The sequence below is a fragment of the Delphinus delphis genome, chromosome 4 (assembly GCF_949987515.2).
Source record: "Delphinus delphis chromosome 4, mDelDel1.2, whole genome shotgun sequence".
In the NCBI taxonomy this organism is placed as follows: Eukaryota; Metazoa; Chordata; class Mammalia; order Artiodactyla; family Delphinidae; genus Delphinus; species Delphinus delphis.
Window position 1 is genome coordinate 126,374,663 of NC_082686.1, and position 11,169 is coordinate 126,385,831.

An 11,169-nucleotide genomic window follows, 5' to 3' on the forward strand; every position below is an offset into this window, starting at 1 on the left:
TGTCCTCAGGGAGTAAGAGTAAGGTGATAGAAGAGTGTAAGGTGATAAACGTGTGCTTGAAAATGAAATTTTAAATACACTGCTGTGTATTCATTATAAAGGAAAATCTATAAATCCTGTATTCTCATAAAAATCTCCTTTCCTTAATCATCTCTGAAATGTATTTGGCATTTACCATAAGCATCTGTGAATACCATTGTAAGCTTGAGGGGAGATAACTGCAGTAGACACAAAGGCTCGTGCATGCGTTACACAAGCTTCCCAGTGAGAGAAGAGAAAAAGGGCAAAACCCAACTTTTGTAGCTGGAAAAAAGGAATTCTCTTAGAAAAGGAATAGAGATACAATTTACGTCAAAACATATATGTTGCCAAATAATACAGAATATTTTTGAAACAATACTATGTTTTTTATGGCTACATTTAAGTATGTAAACTTACAGACAAAACTTTGGACAGGGTATGCACTGGACTGATAACATTGACTACTAGGATGGGCGGTAGTCAAAAGGAACTTTAACCTTATTTGTAATGTTTAACTTTTTTCTATCTATTTATTTATTTTGGCTGCGTTGGGTCTTCGTCACTGCCCACGGGCCGTCTGTAGTTGTGGCGAGCAGGAGCTACTCTTCATTGCGGCGCGCAGGCTTCCTCTCGTTGGGGTGCTCGGGCTCCAGCACGTGGGCTCTGTAGTTGCAGCATGCGGGCTCTCTAGTTGTGGCATGCGGGTTTAATTGCCTCACAGCGTGTGGGATCTTAGTTCCCTGACCAGGGATCGAACCCGAGTCCCCTGCATTGGAAGGCGGATTCTTAACCACTGGACCACCAGGGAAGTCCTTCCTTCTTTAAAGGTTTATACTTCTACCAGTGAAATTTTCCCATATTCTTTTCAAATCTATAAGGCTTTTGAATTTTTACCAAATCGAGGGAAGGGAAATAATACTTTTTGGTTTTGTTATTTCTTTTTATTAGTAATGGGTTATGTACTTTTCCACATTTGATGGTTGTTTATATTTTTTTAGTGAATTTGTTTTTCTTTTCCTTGGCCCATTTCTCTATTTGGCTTTCATCTTACTGATCTGTAAGAATATCGTATATAGTAACACATAAAATCCTCTTTTTTTTAAATTTTAAATAGGAAGTACATGAACAGGATTTTTTTTTTTTTAATTCAAGCAGTACAAAAGGCGCACAGTGAAAAGTACCTCTGTTCTAGATGCAGCAATTTCCACTTCCTTATGTATCTTTCTAAAGATACATTGCATATTTATGTTCAAGTATACATACACTTCCGTTAAAAAAAAAAGCATATACACTGTTCTTTATTCCTTTTTTCCCTTAACATATTTTGGAAATCATTCCATATCAGTACATAACTCTTTTAAAATTTATACATATATCTTTATAATGACCACATTGTGTGGAGGTAAGATAATTTAACCAGCTCATACTGATGTACATTTAGGTTATAAAATGTCAGTTAAACACACATATACACATGCTTTAAAATAACAAGTATCGATGTTTATCTGTATTCTGGGATTAAGCTGGATGTTGTGAGAAATTAAATTTGTTCTGTGGATGCTCAGTTTAACTGGTGGTCATTTTTGCAGTATATTTCTTTGAGTTAGTGAGATATTAGAAAGGACAGCTAGGACTATTAAAAATCTTTATTCAAGTGAGGTTTCAAAGCAGTTCTTGGATTCATCCACCTATGTAAATATATTAATGTCCAGAGCAAGGCAAAGTGATATGAATTTATAAGTAGTAAAATGACAGAGATTACAGTGACAGCGTTGCTGTTCCAATCTTGCCGAAGTTAAGTGTTTTCTTTATTCCTGGAAGGAAGGAGGAATAGTGGAATAAGCCACACCAGGTGCCTACTTCTCTGGGTCATCTTTGCCCCCAAGACCATAAAATCAAACCAGATTGAGGAGGAATAAACTTCGTGCTTTTTAGAGAGGTGCATAGGTCAATTCATCAAGTGTTTACTGTGTAAAGTGCAGGTTACAAAGGAAATACAGTGTATTTAGAAATGTTAAGATTGACATTGAAATGAAGTGAAAGACACTTGAAGATTCAAGACCTGGTACCAAAAGATGTAGCCAGGTGTCTTAATCCGTCAGGACTGCTGTAACAAAATACCATAGACTGGGTTGCTTATAAATAAGAGACATTTATTTCTGACAAATCTGCTTCCCGGTTCTGTCTTCTTACCATCTCCTCACGTGGTGGAAGGTGTGAGGGAGCTCTTGGGGCCACTTTTATAAAGGCACTAGTCCCATTTATGAGGGCCCTGCCCTCATGACCTAACCACTTCCCAGAGGCCTCACCTCCAAACACCATCATGCTGGGGACTAGGTTCAACGTAGGAATTTTGAAGGGACACACGCATTCAGTCTATATAGCACCTAGGCAAAAATACATAAAACAAGCATACATTGTATATCGATATAAAGAGATGGGAGATACTACTGTGGTTTACCGGTATTTCTTGTTCTCATCTTCTGGTCGTGTGGGAGAATTACACTTCCCTGTCTGGAGTTTTTACAGTTTCTAGACCACTGCCTTCTTTCCAGCGTTGCCATGGATTTATTGCTGTACCTCTTTACTGTCATTTCTCTAAGACCCTGAGAAAGGAGAGAGGCAAATGCATGTGCTTATTTCGCTATCTTAAAGCGGAAGTCAGAAAAGCATACTTCTAAAGGTTTTTAAAAATATATTTTATAATATCTTTATATTTTAAGTGAATCTGAAAATCAAAAGCATTTTTTTCATTTCACCCAAAACACAATTCCTGTTATGTTCACTAGAGGGTTTCAAAGATCAGAGAATTAGGGAATTAAGGAATTAGAATTTATGGAAATACGTTCCGTACTAGAAATATGCAAATGAAAACGTAATAGCTTGGGGTGCTGCTCCTTTTTTTTTTTTTTTGGCTGCGCAGCATGTGGTATCTTAGTTCCCTGACCACCAGGGATTGAATCCATGCCTCCTGCATTAGAGGCATGGAGTCTTAACCACTGGGCCATCAGGGAAGTCCCTGCTCTTTTTATATTGACAAACTCCTTGAATTAACCCTCTTTAGCCCCTTGCCGTCAGACTTAACTCCTACCTTCCCCTGAGTTCTGTCAGTAATCTCCTATTGGCTGCAAATGAATCGTGTCTCAAGAGTTTGTTTGTAGGTCAAATGTTTGCAAATGGAATTTGCATATGTTTTCCTATAGAGGATAATAATATAAGTGGTTATTGGTGCTGAGGTGAGTTCATGAAAACTTTACATGGAAGAACTGAGTATAGATTCATTAAAACAAAAAAGCTGTTTACAAATTAATTTTTAAAATGTAAGGCCAATAATAGAATGAGAATTCTTTTTTTTTTAAGAAGATGTTGGGGGTAGTTTATTAATTAATTTATTTTTGCTGCGTTGGGTCTTAGTTTCTGTGCGAGGGCTCCCTCCAGTTGCGGCAAGCGGGGGCCACTCTTCATCGCGGTGCGCGGGCCTCTCACTGTTGTGGCCTCTCTCGTTGCGGAGCACAGGCTCCAGACGCGCAGGCTCAGTAGTTGTGGCTCACGGGCCCAGTTGCTCCGCAGCATGTGGGATCCTCCCAGACCAGGGCTCGAACCCGTGTCCCCTGCACTAGCAGGCAGACTCTCAACCACTGCGCCACCAGGGAAGCCCATTGAGAATTCTTTTTGAAAGTTTGAATGCTAACTTTTTTTTTAAGCAGATTTAAATGGAAAAAGTAGAAGAAAATAATTTTTAGGAGATTCCTATAGATGCTTTTGGTCATTTTTGTGTGCTTTAGATACTGGTTCTTTGCTACATACATATAAACTTATGTTCTCTTTTCCTTCATTTAAATTTTCACTATTTCCAAATTCAACTACAATTGAGATTTTTCCTAAGATCACTAAGCAAAAAATGGAAGCAGGAGGGAAAGTGAAAAAGACATTACAGAGAAAAAGATATACATGAGATGGACAGAGAAAGACAGAAAGCAAGGGAGAAGTGAAGCGAAGAGACCCTGGAATTGGGTCAGAGCCATCACACCCAGGACACCATCTCTGGTTCTTTTCTGAGCTGGGAGTGATGGTGAGCACCCTTGGAAGAGGAAATAGGTGCTGTGTAAGCCAGGTATAGCTGCGAATCAGGAACTGTGTGACTTGGGAATACCTCCACAAATCTCTTAGGAATTAAGCTCCTTTCAAAAGAAAAGTCAAAAAACAAACAAAAGTCAGCTGTGTTTTGTTGTTGTTGTTGTTTTTGTTTTTGTTTTCCGGTGGCGGGCCTCTCTGTTGTGGCCTCTCCCGTTGCAGAGCACAGGGTCCAGACGCGCAGGTTCCAGACGCGCAGGCTCAACGGCCATGGCTCACGGGCCCAGCCACTCCGCGGCATGTGGGATCTTCCCAGACCGGGGCACGAACCCGTGTCCCCTGCATCGGCAGGCAGACTCTCAACCACTGCGCCACCAGGGAAGCCCCCAGCTGTGTTTTTAAAGGCTTAAAAGAATAGGCAAAGCAGAGCTGCTTGCATTCACATCCTTGGGCAAAATTACTTCTGAGCACAGTTTTGTTTATTTGTCTATGTTCAGTTGAAGCTAAACAGGTCAAATCCTAGAATTGTGATATCACCAGAGAGAACCTTTTATTGCGCCCAGCCTGCTTTGCTTTTGTGTTCTCTCCCCCTCTTCTTCCCAGCAAGGGCCCATGGTACCCTCTTAAGGAGTCTAAAGTCCTTGGCTTGTGCTTCCTCTCCCAAGCCCCCAGTCATATAATAGAGACAATTCATGCATACTTATTGATTGAAATAATACATCTGGACCACAAAACTCAAGCAGGCATTTGCATTTAAACACTGGCAATGAAAGACTTGGGAATTTAGATAGAGAGTTTGGTAATATTGACCGGAACAGAGAAGTGATCAGCCTTGGGCACAGAAGTAGCAGGGGCCCAGTGCAAAATGAAAATGTGGAGTTCCTGTTCAAAAACTAAGAATTTCATGGCAGTAACAGCAAAGCATTAAACCAAGTGCAGGGCGTTTTTAAGTTCTGGGCCCTGTGTAACCACACAGGTCACACAGCCATGAAGCCAACCGCACAGAAGCTGTGAGAATCTGAACTCCCTCCAATCGAAATGAAGAGACTTGGCTGTTTCTGAACATCCCCCTGTTCCCTGGAGGAGAAAGAGGTAGTGGCTGACCCTAGCAAGACTGCTGCAGAGGAAGCGAAGGTGGTGGGGTTTTTTTTCAGATTTTTTTTTTTAGATGAGTTTTTAGGTTCTAAGCAAAATTGAGGTGAAGGTACAGAGATTACCTGTATACCCCCTTCTTCCACTTACGCACAGCCTCCCGCATTATCAACATCCCCTACCAGAGTGGGACATTGGTTACAACTGGTGAGCCTATCTTGATGCATCATAATCATCCAAAGTCCATAGTTTACATTAAGTTTCACTCTTGGTGTTGCACATTCTATGGGTTTGGTCTCAGGTGCAATCACGTGTATCCACCATTATAGTAGCGTCCAGAGTCATTTCACTGATGGGAAAATCCTCTGTTCTCCACCTATTCATCTCCCTACTCTCTCCCTGGCAACCACTGATCTTACTGTCTCTGTAGTTTTGCCTTTTCCAGAATGTCACGTAGTTGGAATCATACAGTATGCAGCCTTTTCAGATTGGCTTCTTACACTTAGCAATAATGCATTTAATGTTTCGCCATGTATTTTCGTGACTTGATAGCTCATTTCTTTTTAGCGCTGAATAGTGTTCCATTGTCTGGATGGACCATAGTTTATTTAACCATTCAACCATTCACCTACTGAAGGACATCTTGGTTGCTTCCAGGTTTTGACAATGTGAATACAACTGCTATAAACATCTATGTGCAGGTGTTTGTGTGAACATAGTTTTTATTGTACGCCTTTAATCTTAGGCTCTTGCTCCAGCCCCTTCCTGGTACTGAGGTCTGGCCTTGATTCTGAGCTTGCTGGCCTGAACAGCTTGCTGGGCCCGGGTTATCCCATCTGTGTAATGGCCTCCTAGACACTGATAGTCTACTGTCTGAACTTCTAAGTATTGTCTGCCAACAATTCTATGTTTAAGAGTTGGAGATGGGAGTGGCAAGAGTTTAAAACCTGAAACCAGGCTTAAGGAAAGAAAGAGCTTAACATGGCTCTAGGTTAGGGTTCTTAGTTTGCAAGCAACAGAAATGGTCTTTCTCTAACTTAAGAGGAAAAGAGTAGTAACAGAATATGTTATAGCTCACAGATTCAAGTGAAAAGAAAAACAATGAGGCCCAGGAGATGACAGGAACCAGAGTACTTTGGGGTCTAGAATGCTCCTCAGGGTTCTTCTACCAGAATTAACTGGCTTCAATAGTTTTTGGCTTGGGACATGGTCACAGCTCTGGCTGGGAAAGCTTTGCGAATCTTTTTTTTTTTTTTTTTGGCCGTACGCGGGCCTCTCACTGTTGCGGTCTCTCCCGTTGCGGAGCACAGGCTCCGGACGCGCAGGCTCAGCGGCCATGGCTCATGGGCCCAGCTGCTCCGCGGCATGTGGTATCTTCCCGGACCGGGGCACGAACCCGTGTCCCCTGCATCGGCAGGCGGACTCTCAACCACTGCGCCACCAGGGAAGCCCTGGGCATCTTAATTGACAGTCCCAACAAGATTGTGTGCAATGGGTTCCGGCCAGTCCTCCAAAGAGAAACTGAAGTGCCATTACCAGAAGAGGAGGAGTCAATGCTGGGGAGCCTTCCTACAATATGCACCTTATTAATATTATGAAGAAGTCCCCACAAGGTAACTTGCTGCTCAAATTTTGTACAGCGTTCTTTATTTCTTTCTTACTTTCGATCTTGAAATGGATACATTCGGTTCAAATAATATTTTCCCATACAGCCTATGTTCTCTAGATACTGTTTTTAAGTTCAATTCCAGATGATTATATTAATTTACTTTGTATCAAATGCTTTTAATTGAGGCCTCAAAACTATTATGTGTTTACTACATATGGATGTTCTTTCATAATTTTAGCTACCACGTGCACTTAAATTATCCCCAAATACATATGTGTACATTCTGTCTCTTTCTAGTACCATATTACTAGTTATCTCCATCATAAGTTTACTTGACTATCTAGTCAAAAGTTGAAATTTAACACGTTGACAAATTATCTTCTTTTACCACTTGCCACATTTTCCATTACCATTCACTGCAATCAAAGTTCACGTAACTTCCATGTTCATAGTAATTTGCTGGGTTCTCTGGAGATTTGAAGACAAATAAGACCTGAGTCTATACCCTAAGAGACCTCAAGTCTAGTACACTAAACTTGGCTTCATAGTCTGGGGAAACTTAAATACATCGGTGCCCAGGCCTCATCCTAGACCAATTAAACCAGAAGAACACCTGAGCTAGAGACATGATTATTGCTTCTTCACTGTCTTAACTCAGGCTGTTATAATAAAATACCATAGACTGTGTGGCTTGAACAAGAGACATTTATTTTGCACAGGTCTGGGGACTGGGCAGTGCAATATCAAGGTGCTGGCCAGCTTGGTTCTTGGTGAGGGCCCTCTTCCTGGCTAGAAGACAGCTGCCAATGCAGGGGACACAGGTTTGAGCCCTGGTCAGGGAAGATCCCACATGCTGCGGAGCAACTAAGCCCGTGAGCCACAACTACTGAGCCTGCGCTCTAGAGTCCGTGAGCCACAACTACTGAGCCCGCGTGCTACAACTACTGAAGCCCACACACCTAGAGCCTGTGCTCTGCAACAAGATCAGCCACTGCAGTGAGAAGCCTGCGCACCGCAACGAAGAGCAGCCTCCGCTGGCCGCAAGTAGAGAAAGCCTGCACGCAGCAACGAAGACCCAACACAGTCAAAAATAAATAAAATAAATTTATTAAAAAAAATAATAATAATACCAGCTCACATGTCACAGACTCATTGGTCCTACATGCAAATCCATTTAATGCCTGTCACCCCTGCCCCACTTCCAAGTATGTCTGGGAGGCTCCAGGGGATGTCTGATTTATATTCAGTAAATGAACTCTTATCAGGTGTTGCCACTGCCCCTAATTGCACCATACTTCTTTCTGATAACTGCTACATCTGCACTGCTGCATACCCCACCCTCTGCTGGCACCTGAGGTTGCTCCACTGGGCCCTGGGGTCTCTCTCAACATCTGGGCATATTTAGCATATCATAAGCCTGATATGCTAGAGCTTCCTCATGCCATAGCTTGTGTCCCTGGATAAGATGGAGAATGTCTCTCTTCCCTTTACATTATATTCTTTTGGGGGAGAGTTGTTAAAAGTTGTGCTTCTGGGGTTCCAATGTTGTGCTGCATTTTTAGGCTTTTAGACTTGTCACTTTTTTTGAATTGAGTTGGGCTGGGATGGGGATACAATCTGAGCAACAGTCCTTATGCTGGATTTGGAATCATCTTTCCCCCAAAGGCCTGTGCTCTGTCGCTGCCTGGGCTTTTGTTGTTTGGTTCCTTCTCATAAAATACATTGTTTCCCAGAAGGATTAATTCCATGTGCCCCCACCCTAACCCACATACACATGTGTCTACCTGCCAGCCACACCACACATGTCTGCGCCCCAGCAGTGGAAACCTTCTAGGCTTAATGAGATTTTCCACTTGTCCACTTTTGCACATCTTATTGTTCCCAGTTGAAATACTTTCTTACCCTATAGTGATCTTCTTTAAGAAGTCGTTCCTCAAGAACCCAGCAAGTCTAGTTATTCCTTGTGCCCTGGTTTTGTGCTATGTCAAAGTGGTTTATAATGATTGTTCTGCATTAACTACTCCCTGTTGTATCTGAGTTCCTACCTTTAGACACTTCTTACTTCAATCACTATGCACACAGTTACTACATCAGTCTTCCTAAGACAGTGCTTTGATAATGCTGCCAATCTTCAATAGCTCCCATTTTCTATAGGAAAAAAATTTAAACTGCTTAGCCTGGCATTCAAGGACTTCCACAACCTGCCCCACCTACATTCCCGATCTGGTTTCCCATTCATCCCCTAGTGGAACCCCCCTCTAGCACAGCAGTCCTGCAACGACCCCTCTCCTGGCTTTTGCTTACGTTCTCTTTTCTTCTTCACTGTTTAAAATCTTAACCATCCATGACATGCACACATTCAAACATTATTTGCTCTGTGTCAGTAATTAATAAATACAAATAATATAGGTAAAGCCCTTAATAGCACCTTGTATATAGTAGGCACTCGATAGATAGTAGCTGATATTATTTGTTCTCATTTTATTCTCATTGTTATTTCAAGAAGTCCATGGTCACCTGGACTACAAGGAAGAATGACAGTCCTTAACCTTGCCAGTCTCAGCTAAAAGCAGAAGAGTCTGACATAGTAATAACCGATTACAGTGTTATATAATGACTAGGTAGGAGGTCAGTGCTGAGTGCCTCAGGGGCATAGTGCAGGAAGGGCTGAAGATAGACTTCACTGAACAAACAGTGAATTGGCCTTGAAGAGTAAGTAGAAAGGTTTATATTTTTCTTTATAAAAGTTTTGCACATTTCATTTTAGATTTATTCTAGGAAGTATTGGTAAAGGATACATTTTTTTTAAAATACATTTTTAAATTGTTGGTGAAAGATAATTATTGATTTTTGTAAAATGAGCTTATATCCAGCAACCTTGCTGTACTCAGAGTTTGTCAGTAGATGAGCATATACTGAGGCTCAAGGTCTAGTGGAAGTCTACTCGTCCACGATCTTGGACCTAGTTGGTTCTAACCAGTTTATGTCATGTCCTCAACAGCTATGTCATTCTTTTAAAGGTTGTGCCCTGCCCCCTTCCTATCTCACTAAGATATATAAGACTTGTTTTAGTCACTTTGAGTTGAAATCAAATATTGTGAAATGTTTTCAGACTTTCACTGCATCCTTAAATTAGGAAACAATTTTTGATCATGTGCTTCATTCAAACTATTGGATATGAGAAACTATGGGCAGACACATTTATTGAGAACTTCCTATTCAACTATTTCTTGAATTCACACCTGATGTATTTCATAACTGCAATACCTGGGCTAAATAATCCAAAATGATTGATGTTTATTCATTCTGAGGCTTTATTTAAAAAATATGACCAAATTTTCCATTGGCACTCCCAATACTCTTCCCAAATCATCCAAAGCCCAGATGCTATAATAATCTTCCTAACACCCTCTTACTGAGACTCCCCTTGATTCCCTGTGGTGTGTGTTCCCTTTGCTGTAATGAATAATACATGAAACTTTTTCAATTCCTGGTGTAATCTTGACCTTAAAGGCTTTGTTTGGTGGGATCTAAAAGACGTATCAACCAATGGCAAAGGATTACTTTTTATTTTGGTCCTGATTTTGAAATGGAACTGTGGGGCCCCTGTGGGGCTGTCCTGGGTACAAATCCTTTCTGTGTCTCTGGTTTCTTGTTTGTAGCAAATAGGCTTCATTCAGACTCCTTGACCGTCCCTGAATTCCAAAGGGCAGATTCAAACAGTTGCTAATCAGGGAAGGGACAGAAACAAGGGAGGAGCAGTCAGGAAACAATAGTGCAGCCCTGGGAATATACATAACAATATCTTTGAGTTCTTCTACAGGAACTAAGGCCCCTACCCTGGTGGAGGATGGTAACTTCAAGCTGAGCACCTCACCACCAACCAACCAGAAGAAAGCTGCACACCCTGCATCCCTCACGCCAAATTTTGCCTATAAAGACTTTTATAGGCAAAACCACCAGGGGTTTCAGGGTTTTAGAGCACGAGCCACCCATCGTCCTTGTATTGGCGCCTTTACAGTAAATGCTGCATTTTCCTTCACTACAGTCCAGTGTCAGTAAATTGGTTTACTGCCCACAGGTTAGCAGACCCAAGTTTGGTTCCGTAACAATTTGAACAAATTAACAATAAAAATAGATAAATATTCTTTAAGATAGGAGAAATTTGAACACTGGATATTTTGGTATTAAGCAATAATTTATTTTTCAAGGTGGGATAATGGTATTGTGGTCAGTTTTCTTCTCCCCAAAGAAAAGTTATGTTTTAGAGATACATGCTTAAAAATCCATAGATGAAGTGATATGTCTGGTATTTGCTTCCTTGGGGGAGAAGTGGTTAGAGCTGTACTATAGACAATTAAGATTGCCAAAAT